This window comes from Mobula hypostoma, chromosome 2, assembly GCF_963921235.1.
Source record: "Mobula hypostoma chromosome 2, sMobHyp1.1, whole genome shotgun sequence".
NCBI lineage: Eukaryota > Metazoa > Chordata > Chondrichthyes > Myliobatiformes > Myliobatidae > Mobula > Mobula hypostoma.
The window spans coordinates 100,961,078-100,979,732 of NC_086098.1; positions in this window are offsets into that span (position 1 = coordinate 100,961,078).

Below are 18,655 nucleotides of genomic sequence, written 5' to 3' on the forward strand. Positions count from 1 at the left end.
GAAAGTGTACTCGGGAGCGGACCCGTCTAGCTTCGAACCCGATGTCGTTGTGCCACCAGCTGGCCCAGAAAATGCTTTCACAAGTGCGTAAAAAATGAAAGAGGTATGAGAGTGGATAAGTGCCACTAAAAAATGAGGCCGGAGAAATAATAATGAGGGACAAGGAGATGACAGATGAAATAAATGCGTATTTTGCATCAGTCTTCATTGTGGAAGACACTAGCAGTGTACCAGATGTTGCAGGGTGTGAGGGAAGAGAAGTGAGTGCAGTTACTATTACAAGCAAGAAGAAGCTCAAAAAGCTGGAAGACCTAAGGGTGCATAAGTCACCCAGATCAGATGAACTGCACTCTAGGGTTTTGAAAGTGGTAGCAGTAGAGATTGTGGAGGCATTAGTAATGAGCTTTCAAAAATCATTGGACACTGGCATGATGCCAGAGGACTGGAAACTTGGAAAATTCATTCCAATCTTTAAGGAAGGAGGATAGCAGCAGGAGGGAAAGTATAGACCAGTTAGCCTACCCTCAGTGGTTGGGAAGATGTTGGTCGTCAAATGTTGAGGATGAGGTTACAGAGTACTTGGTGATACAGGACAAGCTCTAACCACTATGCTACCATAACAAAGTCAGCATGGTTTCTATAAGAAAAACCTTGCCTGACGAAACTGGTGTACTTCTTTGAGAAGAGTACAAGTAGGATAGATAAAGGGGATGCAGTTGATGTTGTATATTTGGCCTTTCATGAGGTTTTTGACAAGGTGCCACACATAAGGCTGCTTACCAAGTTGAGAGCCCATTGTATTACAGGAAAGTTATTAGCATGGTTACATCATTGGCTGATTGGTAGTAGGCAGCAAGTGGAAATCAAAGGAATCTTTTCTGATTTGCTGCCAGTGACTAGTGGTGTTCCACGGGGGTTGGTGTTGGGACCACTTCTTTTTATGTTGTATATTAATTATTTAGATGATGAAATAAATAGCTTCATTGCCAAGTTTGCAGATGATACAAAGGTTGGTGTAAGGGCAGGAAACAAGTAGACTGCTGAAGGACTTAGACAGATTTGGAGAATGGGCAAGAAAGTGGCAAATGAAAGACAATGTTGGAAAATGCATCGTCATGCACTTTGGTAGCAGAAATAAATTTGCAGACTATTTTCAAACAGGGAGAAATTACAAACAACTGAGATGCAAAGGGACTTGGGACTCCTTGTGCAGAACACACTATAGGTTAACCTGTAGGTAGAGTTGGTGGTGAGGAAGGCAAATGCAATGTTAACATTCATTTCAAGAGGTCTAGAATACAAGAGCAGGGATGTGATGCTGAGGCTTTGTAAGGCACTGGTGAGACCTCATCTTGAGTATTGTGAATGATTTTGGGCTCCTCATCTAAGAAAAGATGAGCAGGCATTGGAGAGGGTTTAGAGGAGGTTCTCAGGGATGATTCCAGGAATAGAAGTATTATCATACAAGGAACATTTGATGGTTCTGGTTATGTACTCGCTGGAATTTATAGAAGGATGGTGGGGGGGGGGTCTCATTGAGACCTCTTGAATGTTGAAAGGCTCAGACAGAGTAGATGTAGAAAGGATGTTTCTCATGGTGGGGAAGTCTAGGACAAGAGGCCACAGCCTCATGATTGCAGGGTGTCCATTTACAACAGATGCGGAGACATTTCCTTAGCCAGAGGGTGGTGGATTTGTGGAATTTAGTACCACAGGCAGCTGTGGAAGCCAGGTCATTGTGTGTAATCAAGGCAGAGGTTGATAGGTCTTGATTGGACATGGCATCAAAGGTCATAGGGAGAAGGCCAGGGAGAGGGTCTGAGGAGAGGAAAAAAAATCAGCTATGATTTGCTCGATGACCAAATGACCTAATTCTGCTCTCATGTCTTATGGTCTTATAGTTGTTTGGTTTGCAGAATTTGTGTTTTTTTTTCTTTTTCTTTGCTCATTGGAGATTGGTCTCTCATTTTTTTTAAATTGAGTTTCTTTGTGTTTCTTGCTTTGCAGCTACCTGTAAGCAAGCAGACCTCAAGATTGTATAATTTGTATATTCTTTGATAATAAGTGTACTTTGAATTTGAAAGTGCAAAGCAACTTTACTGTTGAAAACAGTAAAGGGGGTTTCAAAATGGTGGCAATGTTGATACAATATTGGTAAAGTAATTGAAAATAAACAGAGCTAAATTTAAGAAGCAGAGTGGAACATAAATAAAAAGATCTTGATAATGCAGTCAAATTCGCAATGGTCATGAACTAACAGCTCAAAATGCTGAACAGGATAATGATGCACCAAATATAACTGGAATGTGTATATGGAAATTGAGCAGTATTTGAGATGAAATAGTCAAAGAGAGGCATACAGCTTACTTGGATGTTTGATGTTCCAACCACACCTTCCGAAATGAGCTTTGCTGATACCATGAAAGTAATGCAGGAATAGTTAGAGCTGAAACCATTGTTGATTGAAGAACGCTTTAGGTATCATAAGGGAACTCCATTTCCGCATAATGGCTGAATTGAAGAGATTTGCAGATTAACAAAATGAGGAACAGGAAGTGGAACTAGTTTGCTGCATCTGCCTTTCAGCATCCAGATTTTAAATAACAACCTTTACAGATAAATCCAACAGCATTCTCCAATGCTCATATAAAGTTCAAAAGTTCAGAGTAATTTATTATCAAAGTATATATATCTCACCATATACCACCTTGAGATTCATTTTCTTTCGGGCATTCACAGTGGAGCAAAGAAATATAATAGAATCAATGAAAAACTATACGCAAAGTCTGACAAGCAACCAATGTGCAAAAAAAAGACAAACTTTGAAAACACAAAAAACAAATACCTTCATCTGGAGATTGAAAATCTGAAAACCTGCAAAACCCAACATCTTTTATACGCTGACATGATGCCACAAATGGAGAATTTCACAAGGCACTGGGAAGGTTCCCAGGCAATGCAAAGATCTCTGTGCACCATAGACAGTTCTGAGAAGTGACCACACATACCCTGAATGGGGCTTTTTGACACCAGTTTGTTTTAAACAGTCATCGTAGCTAGACTTTTATGCATAATTCACAGTGATTACCATGTGTTTTGCACTTATTTTCTTCTCTGTTTTGTGAAGATATTGTTGAAAATGTCAAAAAAAAGCCTGCAGATACCACTATGGGTAAAAGTGAAAAGAAGAAGAGGAAATATTTATTAATTTATTTGTTTGTTTGTTTTGTTTATTTATTTGGCGATACGACATGGAGTTGGTCCTTCTGGCCTTTTGAGCAACTCTGCCCCAGCAACCCCACAATCAAAATTAACCCTAATCACAGTACAATTTATACTGATCAATTAACCCAAGATGATATGATTTTGGACTGTGGGAGGAAAGCAGATGACCCAGAGAAAACCCATGCATTCCACAGGGATTCCTTACAGAACAGCACTGCAGTTGAACTCCAAACCCCAGGCCCACAAGCTGTAATAACACTGCTCTAACCACTATGCTACCATGGCACACAAAGATTTACACAGAAAGTCAAGCTGTTAGAAAAACTTGACAATGGTGTAAATATAACAGAGGAGTACAAACAACCACCATCTACAACCTGAGGAAACAGAAGGGCAGGCTGTTAAGATTCTATTTTGAAAGTAATGAACAGAAGTTAATGAAAAATAGATAGGCACTGCATAAGGCGAAAATTGAAGACTGCAATTTTCATTTGTCGCGAAAGAGTGGATTGGGCAGCATCAGAGTAAACATATACTGCTTAATGCCATTTTGATCATGAAACAAGCAAAGACCTATAGAAACATAGAAAATAGGTGCAGGAGTAGACGATTCGACCCTTCGAGCCTGCACCGCCATTCAGTATGATCATGGCTGATCATCCAACTCAGAACCCCGCCCCAGCCTTCCCTCCATACCCCCTGACCCCTGTAGCCACAAGGGCCATATCTAACTCCCTCTTAAATATAGCCAATGAACTGGCCTCAACTGTTTCCTGTGGTGGAGAATTCCACAGATTCACCACTCTCTGTGTGAAGAAGTTTTTCCTAATCTCGGTCCTAAAAGGCTTCCCCTTTATCCTCAAACTGTGACCCCTCATCCTGGACTTCCCCAACATCGGGAACAATCTTCCTGCATCTAGCCTGTCCAATCCCTTTAGGATTTTATATGTTTCAATAAGATCCCCCCTCAATCTTCTAAATTCCAACAAGTATAAGCCTAGTCGATCCAGTCTTTCATCATATGAAAGTCCTGCCATCCCAGGAATCAAACTGGTGAACCTTCTTTGTACTCCCTCTATGGCAAGGATGTCTTTCCTCAGATTAGGGGACCAAAACTGCACACAATACTCCAGGTGTGGTCTCACCAAGGCCTTGTACAACTGCAGTAGTACCTCCCTGCTCCTGTACTCGAATCCTCTTGCTATGAATGCCAGCATACCATTCGCCTTTTTCACCGCCTGCTGTACCTGCATGCCCACTTTCAATGACTGGTGTACAATGACACCCAGGTCTCGTTGCACCTCCCTTTTTCCTAATCGGCCACCATTCAGATAATAATCTGTTTTCCTGTTTTTGCCACCAAAATGGATAACTTCACATTTATCCACATTAAATTGCATCTGCCATGAATTTGCCCACTCACCTAACCTATCCAAGTCACCCTGCATCCTCTTAGCATCCTCCTCACAGCTAACACTGCCGCCCAGCTTCATGTCATCCGCAAACTTGGAGATGCTGCATTTAATTCCCTCATCTAAGTCATTAATATATATTGTAAACAACTGGGGTCCCAGCACTGAGCCTTGCGGTACCCCACTAGTCACTGCCTGCCATTCTGAAAAGGTCCCGTTTATTCCCACTCTTTGCTTCCTGTCTGCCAACCAATTCTCTATCCACATCAACACCTTACCCCCAATACCGTGTGCTTTAAGTTTGCACACTAATCTCCTGTGTGGGACCTTGTCAAAAGCCTTTTGAAAATCCAAATATACCACATCCACTGGTTCTCCCCTATCCACTCTACTAGTTACATCCTCAAAAAATTCTATGAGATTTGTCAGACATGATTTTTCTTTCACAAATCCATGCTGACTTTGTCCGATGATTTCACCGCTTTCCAAATGTGCTGTTGTCACATCTTTGATAACTGACTCTAGCATTTTCCCCACCACCGATGTCAGGCTTACAGGTCTATAATTCCCTGGTTTCTCTCTCCCTCCTTTTTTAAAAAGCAGGGTTACATTAGCCACCGTCCAATCCTCAGGAACTAATCCAGAATCTAAAGAGTTTTGAAAAATCATAACGAATGCATCCACTATTTCTTGGGCTACCTCCTTAAGCACTCTGGAATGCAGACCATCTGGCCCTGGGGATTTATCTGCCTTTAATCCCTTCAATTTACCTAACACCTCTTCCCTACTAACATGTACTTCCCTCAGTTCCTCCATCTCACTGGACCCTCTGTCCCCTACTATCATGAAAATTGAAGGGAATTGTGAATATTCAGCAGGCTGGTTGCAGAAATTTTATAAAAGTCACAACATTAAATTTTTAAAGATTTGCGGTGATAATGCATCTGCTGATCAGAACGCTGCAGTGAAATTCGTTGATGAGTTTGCCGAGATCTTTGCTGATGAAAATATAGCACTAGAGCAAGTCTACAATTCTAATGAGGCAAACTGGTTCTGCCATTATTGCCTCAGGAAGACATTGACTACAGCTGATGAGAAATTACTGCAGGCATTAAGGATGACAAGGACAGAATTACTGTGCTGGGATGTGCTAATGCAACCATATACAAAATCAGTGTACCGTAAACTTTTAATCATGTATGCAGTATTTTTTATTGGTAAGTACAGATGTGTAATGAATAAGTGTAAGACAAAAACTGCTCACTGGTAACACATGAATTCAGAGTGGGGGATGATGGCGATGCCAAACAGCCACTGACTGTACACCTAACCACCTTTCTGATGGGTCATATACACACGTCCGGTTCATGCACAAAATTATTAAAATATTATTTAAAACTGGTTTCAGGGTATATGTACATACAAGCTGTGTATGTAATGTAAATGGATTTCAGGTTTAGACTTGGGTCCCATCCATTATCCCATATGCAAATATTCCAAAATCTGATTAAATCTGAAATCTGTAACACTTCTGGCCCCAAGCATTTAGGATAAGGAATGCTCACCCTATAGTAATAATAATAAATAGATAAGTTAATAAAAATGGGAAGCTCAATCAAGAGTCAATATTAATAAACAAATAAGGTAATAGTAACACTGAGAACTTGAGTTGTAGAGTCCTTGAAAGTAAGTTCATAGGTTGTGTTCAGTGATCATTTCAGTGTTGAGATGCGTGAAGTTATCCACATTGGTTCATGAACCTGATGGTTGAAGGTTAATAAATAATCTTCCAGAAATAGTAAGGGACAGAGGGTCCAGTGAGATGGAGGAACTGAGTGAAATACATGTTAGTAGGGAAGTGGTGTTACGTAAATTGAAGGGATTGAAGGCAGATAAATCCCCAGGGCCAGATGGTCTGCATCCTAGAGTGCTTAAGGAAGTAGCCCAAGAAATAGTGGATGCATTAGTGATAATTTTTCAAAACTCGTTAGATTCTGGACTAGTTCCTGAGGATTGGAGGGTGGCTAATGTAACCCCACTTTTTAAAAAAGGAGGGAGAGAGAAACCGGGGAATTATAGACCAGTTAGCCTAACGTCGGTGGTGGGGAAACTGCTGGAGTCAGTTATCAAGGATATGATAACAGCACATTTGGAAAGCGGTGAAATGATCGGACAAAGTCAGCATGGATTTGTGAAAGGAAAATCATGTCTGATGAATCTCATAGAATTTTTTGAGGATGTAACTAGTAGAGTGGATAGGGGAGAACCAGTGGATGTAGTATATTTGGATTTTCAAAAGGCTTTTGACAAGGTCCCACACAGGAGATTAGTGTGCAAACTTAAAGCACACGGTATTAGGGGTAAGGTATTGGTGTGGGTGGCGAATTGGTTAGCAGACAGGAAGCAAAGAGTGGGAATAAACAGGACCTTTTCAGAATGGCAGGCGGTGACTAGTGGGGTTCTGCAAGGCTCAGCGCTGGGACCCCAGTTGTTTACAATATATATTAATGACTTGGATGAGGGAATTAAATGCAGCATCTCCAAGTTTGCGGATGACACAAAGCTGGGTGGCAGTGTTAGCAGTGAGGAGGATGCTAAGAGGATGCAGGGTGACTTGGATAGTTTGGGTGAGTGTGAGTGGGCAAACTCATGGCAGATGCAATTTAATGTGGATAAATGTGAAGTTATCCACTTTGGTGGCAAAAATAGGAAAACAGATTATTATCTGAATGGTGGCCAATTAGGAAAAGGGGAGGTGCAACGAGACCTGGGTGTCATTATACACCAGTCATTGAAAGTGGGCATGCAGGTACAGCAGGCGGTGAAAAAGGCGAATGGTATGCTGGCATTTATAGCGAGAGGATTCGAGTACAGGAGCAGGGAGGTACTACTGCAGTTGTACAAGGCCTTGGTGAGACCACGCCTGGAGTATTGTGTGCAGTTTTCGTCCCCTAATCTGAGGAAAGACATCTTTGCCATAGAGGGAGTACAAAGAAGGTTCACCAGATTGATTCCTGGGATGGCAGGACTTTCATATGAAGAAAGACTGGATGAACTGGGCTTGTACTCGTTGGAATTTAGAAGATTGAGGGGGGATCTGATTGAAACGTATAAGATCCCAAAGGGATTGGACAGGCTAGATGCAGGAAGATTGTTCCCGATGTTGGGGAAGTCCAGAACGAGGGGTCACAGTTTGAGGATAGAGGGGAAGCCTTTTAGGACCGAGATTAGGAAAAACTTCTTCACACAGAGAGTGGTGAATCTGTGGAATTCTCTGCCACAGGAAACTGTTGAGGCCAGTTCATTGGCTATGTTTAAGAGGGAGTTAGATATGGCCCTTGTGGCTACAGGGGTCAGGGGGTATGGAGGGAAGGCTGGGGCGGGGTTCTGAGTTGGATGATCAGCCATGATCATAATAAATGGCGGTGCAGGCTCGAAGGGCCGAATGGCCTACTCCTGCACCTATTTTCTATGTTTCTATGTTTCTATAACTGTTCCTGAACCAGGGATATGGTACCTAATGCCCTAGTACCTTCTTCCTGATGTTGTGTTTTATATTTATACGTACCATGGGTTAACAATGAAGAATCATATTCTGGAGGAATTAGAACTTTTATTTACAGTAACAAAACCAAAACCACGTTTTTACCAAGCCATGTTCCAGATCATTCTATCGTTTCTGCGCATGCTCAGAACTCTTTCCAATCATGTTCTGACATGTCATTACACGTGATATCACCACATCTTCCTTTCCTTAAAAAGAAAAACAATTAGCAACATTAACCAGAAGAAATGCATAATTTAACATGTTTCTATCAGTCTCTCTGGAGGTTTATGAACATGAGTAGACCCGCTAAATGGTTCACACAGCTCTTGGTTTTCATTTTTATTTCCATGTTTTGACTGGTCTGCATCAGTTAACTGAAACTCTGAAGTTGGCTCTTTCTTAAGGTCTGCGATTCCTTCTTAACACTGCTCCTTCTTCAGTTTGGACCATGTATTATCTGGGTTGTACTTCTTCAAGTACTGTAGCTTTCTTAATCCCTTCACTTCCATTTGTAATGAAATACGAATCTTCTTTTCTTCATCTAATTCACTCATTAACTGTGTAATCTCTTTTTTATGCTGAGACTTCATCATTTCAATAAAACTTCTCAATTCCTTCACTTGTGCTTTCACTTCTTCAATTGCATCCCAATTCTGACACCATGTTATGTTCTTATATTTATACATACTGTGGGTTAACAATAAAGAATCATATTCTGGAAGAATAAGAACTTTCATTTACAACAACAAAACCACTTTTTTACCAAGCCATGTTCCAGATCATGCTATCATTTCCGCACATGCTCAGAACTCTTTCCAATCATGTTCTAACACATCATTACATGTGGTATCACCACACCTGATAGCAGCAGTGAGAAGAGAGCATAGCCTGGATGGTAGGGGTGTTTTCACCACTTGATTTTCCTGGATTCTTCAGTACTGTGTCCTACCAGTCCCTTTGGCATTGATAAGGACAGTCACTATCGAACCCAAGTCAGCCACCCCAGGGGTGAATGAAGGAATAGGCAGAGTGGCTCTTAGAACTATCTCAGTTTGATTTGGTTTATATCTGTACATTAATTTGATTATTGTAGTTTGGAATTATTTATATTGCATTCCATATTCTCTTTAATTTCGCATTTCATTCTAGAATTAATTATGGCCGAGTGATTTTTAATCCATATTAATTTCTGAAGATTTATCACTCTTTTGCCTTCTTATATCCTCTGTGCATCAAATTGAATTATTTGCAAGGGAACCAACCTGGCTGCTACCCGATGGTGTGGAATAAGGATCCAATAGACTTAATTCCAATAAGATTTTAATTGGTGTCTTAATTTACTGTCACTGCTTTGTTTTAGAGAAACAGTATTTTCAATTCTCAGCAGGAAAGTCACTTAAGACACATGCCACCACCTATGCATCTGTAGCACTTTATTGACCATACATCAGGGATCACCCATGCGTACTGTCTACTCGCACTGAAGCCATATGTTTTGATTCAACGGCCTACCTTACTCTGATTAATGCCACCATAATCAGAAGATAGGATTGGGAAGAAATCAGTAGTATGAGAGATGACAGCTGTAATTAATATTATCCCCACTGTTGCAGAAGCAACTGTGGCTAGTTCAGACAATACCCCTAAATCATGCAGTTCACAATGGATCATTTAGATAGTGTTTTCTGCAGAACAAAATGCCCAAGGTGATTTTCACTCAGACAAAGGTAACTGTTTTTCTTTTGCCTTCTCCTAACCTCTGTTCAATCATTTCTTAACCATTATTGTTGTTTGTGCCTTCTATTTCTATTGAACTGTATTCTTTATTTTAGTGTATTAGAGAAGTACTTCTTGTGTGATTTCATGAATTATATCTTTCCTTGGGGAAGAACTGGAGGGTCTTAGAATCACAGTGAACATGACTTTGTCCAGGGGAGAACAGAAGTTCAATTGCATCAATTACTTGGTGTCCACCACAAGGAAAATCTTTAAAAGCACCCTGCTAAGCTGCCTCATTTCTGCGACAGAAGAGCTGATCTCCAAATCATAGTGTGAATTCTATCCATTGAGATGCATAAGGGACATGATTTCCATCACATAACAGATCTAAAAAAACTGTAGCACCAACACTTCAAATTAACATCAAAATTCACCTGCAACAACAGAAAAGGGATTGTGTAGATTCCTTCTCAGCTCTGGTGTTAATCATCATTATAAGTATTTTACATTGTGAGATGGCTATTAAAGGGTAGAATCAGTGCTGTGGCAAGGAAGATTGATGACCTTGTTTAACCTCTATTAAGAAAATTGGCAGATTCAGATTGTTGTGTATTTAATATGTCAGTAGTATTTGAGTAATATAATAAAACATTACTTGACTAAGCATTCTTGTTCATTTAAATAATTAACTATGGGTTATATGTAAAAATAAGTGAATTGCATACATTGCTTGAAGTAAAAACAAAACTAAGATACATTAATCCCAGCTCTGTGATTTTGCTTTCCATTAGTTTAGTGTTTTTGGAGTTACAAAATATAACAGTGGCAATGAGCAAGTTTTAAAGCAACCCAAGATGATTACCTATCTGTTGAAGCATATCAAGATATTCAAGTAAAAAAAGGCAGCACAGCATGTGTCTCTTCAGCAAAGGAGACAAACACAATCAGGCTAAAAAAAGCAGAAAACAGATGCATCAAGGGTTCATAAACAAGTGAGTACCGGGTGATGATAATCATAAATAAAAAAAGAGCCGAAATGGCTGGCTACATCAGAAAGATAGATGTGTTTGATTGCACAAAAGATAACTAGAATATATATCTACGGAACAATTTGAGCAGCATTTGAGAAGCAAATGAAATAGTCAATGAGAAGCGAGTGCCAGTTTTGCTGAGTGCATTGGATTTAAAGGAATACAGTTTGCTTAGATGTTTGACATCTCCAACCAAACTAGCTCAAATGAGCTTTGTTGATATTGTGAAAGTAATGCAGGAATATTTAGAAGCAAAACCATTAATGATTGCAGAATGCTTTAGGCTTCATAAGCAGAATCAAAAGGAAGCGGAGTCCATTTCAACATAATGGCTGAATTGAAGAGACTGACAGAGCATTATCAGTTCAGTAAAGGGCTTAATGATGCACTGAGAGATCACTTAGTTTGTGGAATCTTTCAAGAAAGCATTCACAAATAGCTTCTAACTGAAGCATAACTTACATTTTAAAAAGTAGTTGAAATCAATGGAAGCAGCAGACAGAGAGGCAATTGAAATGCAGTCAGGAATGAAAGTGACCATGAACAAAACTGCAATGTCTAAACAACAACTGGCCTGGCTGAACAAATTCCATTGTGGCAGTGTCTCACATTCACCAGACCAAAGCAGATTTAAAGATGAACTTGCGGAAAATGCATCAAAGTAGGACACATACAAGGAGCATGTCAGGTAGACAAAAATAAGTGGCCTGTGGGGGGATGAGAAAATAATAAAAAGTCAATATGCATTTTCAGAAACACCACTAATCTGCATGCTGTTGATGAAAAATCTGACTATGATGAGAATGATACATGACTGGATAGCAATGAGAGTTACAATGTCAAAACTAGCAATAGAAAATCAATATGGCTTACACCAGAAGTGAATGGTAAACTAATTAAAATGGAGTTGGAGACTGGCTTAACCTTTTCAGTCATTCCACAAAATGAGTGTGAATGACATTTCAAAGATATGGAACTGAAGCCTGCAGATGTCAGCTGAGATCTTACACTGGAGAAAAGATCATTCCTGTGGGAGTGACATTCATAACAGTGAAATCAACAACCAACAAGCCACATTGTGGCAAAAAACAGGAGAGCCAGTAACGTGGGGGCATGATTGGCTGAGACAACTACAACTTGATTGGAATTTTAATACTTCAGTCGTATTTGAGTAATATTGTATATATATTGTTTGATTAAGCATTCTAATTAGTTTAAATAATTCATTACAGGTTATATGTAAAAATGTATGAATTGCTAACATCATCACGCTATCAGGTGTGCCATACTTAAAGTAAAAATGAAGCTGTGGTATGTTATTCCTGGCTCCGTATTCTTGTTTTGAATTACTTTAATGTTTAAGGAGTTACAAAACATAACATATGATCATGGGTGTCAACATCTCTGAAAGTCTATCCTGGGTCCAATAGCGAAGAAGACACATCATCTGCTATGTTTCATTGGGAGTTTGAGAAGATTTGGCATGTCATCAAAGATTCTAGCAAATTTCTACAGATGCACCGTGCAGAGAATACAAACTGATTTCACCACCATTTGGTATGGAGGTGCCATTTCATATATTTGAATGGACAATGCACACATATGTAATATAATTAATGTACTTATAACATTTTAAATATTAAGATAATTTATATACATGTACATTAAAATAATTATACACATATATACTTTATTTAAGTACTTGCCCAAATTAGCATGTAAATATTACACTTCTTAGGAAAACTTCCAATGTCATAGAAATGAAGTTATTACATCTCAATATTCAATCTCACTATTTAATTACTATTATAAAGTGTGACTACTATCAGTTACTCTGTGGCAACCAACAGTTTTCCACTATGGCATTTATAGTCTGTCTCGCTGAGGCTAGTATTCCTGAAGTGCACTGTTGTGTATGCCTAGATAAGCTTAATTCAGGAAAGTGAGCTAGGACAATGGTGAGATCATATCAATGGCAGTATTCATACTGATCCCCAATCAGCATGAAAATTCTGACCTTCCTGTTATATTTATATAAAACATAATCCTCCTGCAGTCTTATCAGCTCTATATGTTTATCCATTACTAGCATTACCAATACATCGCAATTAAAAAATATAGCAAACAAGATTGCTTCATCTGATTTTGCTGAAGAAATGGTCTAAAGAGTTGTCAAGCAATCCAGTTCACTAAATGTTTTTCACTGGAAAAACATCTGCCATCTTTACCCTGTCTTACTTATGTGTGAATTCAAACACAGCAATGTGGATTAACTCCTTGGCCTAGTGTGAGTTGTTGCATTTTGGTAGGTTAAAACAGGCCAGAACTTGCATAGTAAAGGAGGTCCCTGGACAATATTGTAGAACAGAGAGACCGAGGGGTACAGGCACATAGTTTCCTGAAAGCGGTTTGTCTTCAGCTGTCAGGGCATTGAGTACAGGAATTTGAATTACACAAGTTATTGGTGAAACCATGTTTGGACTATTGTGCACAGATGTGGTCCCCAGGTTTAGAAAGCACGTTATTAAGCTGGAAAGGGTGCAGAGAAGATTCAGGAGGATTTTACTGGGATTGGAGGAATTGAATTATGGGAAGAGGCTGGGACTTTTTTTTCAAGGCTGAAGTGTGAACTCAACGTAAAATCATGAGGGGTATAGATATGGTGGGTGGTCACAGTTTTTATTCCCAAGGTAAAGGAACCTAATACTAGAGGGCATAGATTTAAGGTAAGAAGGAAAAGGTTTAAAAGAGATCTAAGAGGTAACACAGGGAATTGTGGGTATATAGAATGACCATCCAGAGGACATGGAAAGGAAAAGTTCAGTAGGACATTGCCAAACACAGGCAAATAAAACTAGCTTGGATATCTGGGTCAGCATGGATGTTAGGCCAAAGGCTCCCACCATTGAGACCATGCTCTCTTCTTGCAAGTACCATTGGACAGGAAGCACAGGAGCTTTAAGCCCCACACCACCAAGATCAGGAATAGTTATTACCCTACAACCATCAGGCTCCTGGACTGGTGTGGACAACTTCACTCATCACAACTCTGCACTAATTCCATAACCTACAGATTCACTTTCAAGGACTAAACAACTCATGTTCTCAGTATTATGTATTTTTTTTTATTTGCACAGTTTGTCTTCTTTGGTACATTGGTTGTTTGTCAGTCTTTGTTTATGTATAGTTTTTCATAAATTCTGTTGTATCTCTTTATTTTCCTGTAAATATCTGCAACAAATGAATCTCAGGGTAGTATATGGTGACATATACATACTTTGATAATAAATTTACTTTGACTTTGACTTTATTTTCATGCTGTATATTTTTATGAGTTTAATCTTAGCTGATTAATCTTGCCAGCAAAGCCCACATCCATGAACCAATAAACTGTAATTTTCATTGTACAATTTTGGCAGCTGTCATTCTTCTATCACCGAATAGTTACAGCAGAGAAAGCCATTTGTCCCATGGAGTGTTTACAAGCTGTATATAACTACAGCTCTTTACAGAGCTATGCCTTTTTCCCATAGCTCTGCAAAGTCTCTCTTTTCAAGTAGTAGTACCTCTCTGTAACAGGAAAAAATAATTGGATCCATTTTCTTTTCCTGTGTAAAAGAAGGCTGAGGGTCAAATAAAATAGTCTTCAGACAATGAAACATTTTCATAACATAGACACAAGCAGTGTGCTTCTTCTTATGAGGAAGAGCAAAACTTAACTGTCATTGAGAAAACAACTATGAAATTCAGGAGCAATTTGTTACCCAGCAATGAAGTGAAATTGTGAAACTCACCATCACAATGAGTAGTTCTGGCATACAATACAGATTAAGGACCCCCATCTTCTCTCTTCTCAATACTACCATCAGGGAGGAGATACAGGAGCCTAAAGGCACTCTCAGTGTTTTGGAAACAGCTTCCTTCCCTCTGTCATCAGATTTCTGAACAGGCAATAAACCAGCCGGTGAACACTACCTCACTATTTTTGCTCTCTTTTTGCACTACTTACTTAAAAGAGTATATACTGTATAATGAATAAAATTTTGTAGCCTGCAGAAAATCACACTTGCAGAAGACCAAATACTTTTTGAGGTCTTTAATTTCTTTATCTGTTTTTACATGTTTTAATGCAGAAAGTGGGTGTTGAAATAAAAACGACAAAATAAAATTTAAAAAAATACCATTCCTGCTGTTACAATCTCTGTTTAATTTCGGACTGCACCCTTGTTACCTATGCAGTATGAAAATAATTGAAACAAAATATACTAAACTAATATAGTAGTGGCAATCTTTGGCACACATATTTAACTTCCAAACACATATACGAGGGGTGATTGATAAGTTCGTGGCCTAAGGTAGAAGGAGTCAATTTTAGAAAACCTAGCACATTTATTTTTCAACATCGTCCTCTCCTACATGTACACACTTATTCCAGTGGTCATGGAGCATACGGATCCCTTCTTTGTAGAAGTGGTCCACAGCACGGGTGATTGATAAGTTTGTGGCTTAAGGTAGAAGGAGATGAGTTATACAGCTCTCGTTACATGCATGTGCAGTTCAACTCTGAGTGAAAATGCAGAAAGTTTGAAGTTAATAACTCATCTCCTTCTACTTTAGGCCACAAACTTATCAATCACCCCTGCTGTGGACTACCTCCGGAGGTCCAAGACACCGACTTCTACGAAGAAGGGATCCGTATGCTCCACGACTGCTGGGCTAAGTGTGTAAATGTAGGAAAAATAAATGTGCTAGGTTTTCTAAAACTGACTCCTTCTACCTTAGGCCACAAACTTATCAATCACCCCTCGTAGGCTAGACCCCAAAATGAGTTCTCCTCGCTCATGCTACATGAACAGAGATTAACATGTCCACATTATTCTTGCATTCACATTCGGTCAAGAAACAATTAAGTAAGACAAAAATAAACTTTTACAAGAACTTTTACAATATATTGCCTTGGAGTTTAAATTACAAAAGCCTAATCTATTAGGCTGATAAATATCATCACCCAATCACGCAATCCAGCACACCCCCACCACCACTACTTTATCATTGTGCCTAGTGTCACTTTATGAATAATTATACAATCAATCTACATATGATACAAATCAATCTATATAGACGATCTTGCGAATTTACATTTATTGTGGTTGTTTTATTATTGTGTTCTTTATCTTATTGTGTTTTTTTTGTGCTGCATCAGATCAGGAGTAATAATTATTTTATTCTCCATTACACTTGTATACTGAAAATGACACCAAAAATCCTAAAACGTGGAATATAATTCTTAATGTAATTTATAGTGTTTTATGTATTGCCATGTGCTGCTGCTGAAAAACAATAAATTTCACAACATACCTCTGTGATATCAAACCATATTCTGATTCTGATTCTAATCCTGAAGGTTGCTTTTAAGAGAAGTTCAATAAAAACTTAAATAAAAGATCTGAACAGTATGTTGTTGAAGTGACTGAGAAAGAGTTGGAGGGTGGGGGGTGCGGGGAAGCATGAAAGCATGATTGCGTAAGTCCTAGCATGATTTGGAGTAAATGGTCTGTACTATAAAATATTTTTGTGTAAAAGAGTTAACAGCTCCTATATAAGGAACTGCACATAACAAGCCAATACCAGGAGTAAATATGTGTTGAAGTATATGGGGCCCCCAGATTAAGTCAGGATTCCTTTTCCTGTGAGTAGTCCACAAACTGGATTTTTTGTAATTTGGATCAAACAGTTTTCCCAAAAATTGTAGTGTAAAGCCTTGACAGCCCTTGGAGACTGATTTTCATATAGACTGGGGAGGGTCAGTGTCGGTGACAGGAGTTGTTCCAGCAAGAAACTGTGAAGAAATCTGAGTACTGTACCTGGGAACAGAGTCTGGAAGAACGTACGTAAAGCTGGATTGTTGTAAGTCAGGTCTTCTGTAACCCAGGGATCCCCTCTAGTTATGATGGTAATTTGGTTTGAAGTGATCTCAAGAGGCAATAGTTTCAAATATCTGTGAATATTCTATCACAAGTGGTGTACAAGGGGTAATATCGAGTGACTTACTATTTTTGATTGTGATTTTATTGTGCACTAGTTTAAGAATCTAACTTCAAGACTAAGTTCAGGGAAATGATGATATCATCGTGTTTTATGTACCTAGAGACATGGTATGGTAATAGACCCTTCCAACCCAACAAGGCCATTCTGCCCATCTACACCCATGTAACTACTAATCCATACACTGTTTTAGAAAGTTAGAGGAAATCAGAGCACATCAAAACAAAACCTACGCGGCCACAAGCAGAATATTACAGACCCAAGTTGCTGGCGTTGAAATAGCATTGCACTATCTGCTATTCTATTGTGCTGCCCCACAGCATATATTCCCCAAACCTTTATTTCCTTTTTTTTTCCAGATATATTACACAGAATAAATGGATCCAGGATCCAGCAAAGTGTGTATTAGCACTAGGAAATGGGAGAAGACCAAGGTAATCAGAAATGAATTGACCATGAAATGTCATAATAAAGAGAGAGGGAGAGCAAAATACATGAGTGGTAGAAAGGTAGCTGCATGTTAAAAGATCTTTGTTGGCATTGAAACACTTTGAAGTGAGTTTAACATAAAATGATGCTCTTCAGAGACAATTTCCATCTTATCATTAGCATTCTTCTCTACTATAATGAGCATGACAGAAATTAGGGAACTACTATGGTAATTACCTGATTGAATATTGATTAGAACTCAAGTAATAACACCTGCAGTACATTTGTCAACAAACTAAGTATTAAACTATTTTAAAGCAAATTAGTGAAATTGGATAGGTATTTAAATATGATTTGCTCCTTTAAATATCTATTTTAGTTTGATAGAGCTAAGGAAAGGAATGACACTAATACAAAAAAAAATTAAAAATGTTAGAGCCATATATTGAAGTAAACCAAATAGCAGGTGTCATGAAGGTTAAGTTTTAAAATCTTGTGGGAGGAAAGGAAATGTGATGGAGCTTTGAATTGATCTGCAATTGGGATTGAAATTCATTGTTTAGAGTTCGTATTCAGTTTGAGTAGTATAATGCACTTCCAGACTAAATGTGGATTGAATTGATCTCAAAAGTGCTACTTGGTGTTATCAAAGCCTAACACAGGAACAGATTTCTTCAAAGGCGTACTCATGAATGACTGCACAGTTTACTAAATGTCTCCAAAATAAGCATTCTCTTTTAAATTTGTTTGGAAAGTAATAATATACTTCAAACTCAGACATAAAAAACACTGTTTTCGATAGAAGTACTATCAAATAATTTGAAGAATGGGGCACTAAAAATCAGCATTGTCTCATGTTTGCAGAATGAATCCCAATTAATCCCTACAAATGTAAATCTATAAATCACCACAGGATATCGAGGAGGAGATGGTCAGTAACTTTAAACTCCTTGGCTTTATCATTTCAGAGGATCTGTCATCGATACAACATTTATGACATAGCCTCAAGATTCAGGAGAGTAGATTTAGAATGGGGATGAGAAGGAACTGTTTTTCGTAGAGAGTGATGAATCTGTGGAATTCTCTGCCCAGTGAAGCAGTAGAGGCTACCTCAATAAATATATTTAAGACAAGGTTGGATAGATTTTTGCATAGTTGGGGAATTAAGGGTTATGGGGAAAAGGCAGGTAGGTGGAGATGAGTCCATGGTCAGATCAGCCATGATTTTATTGAATGGCAGAGCAGGC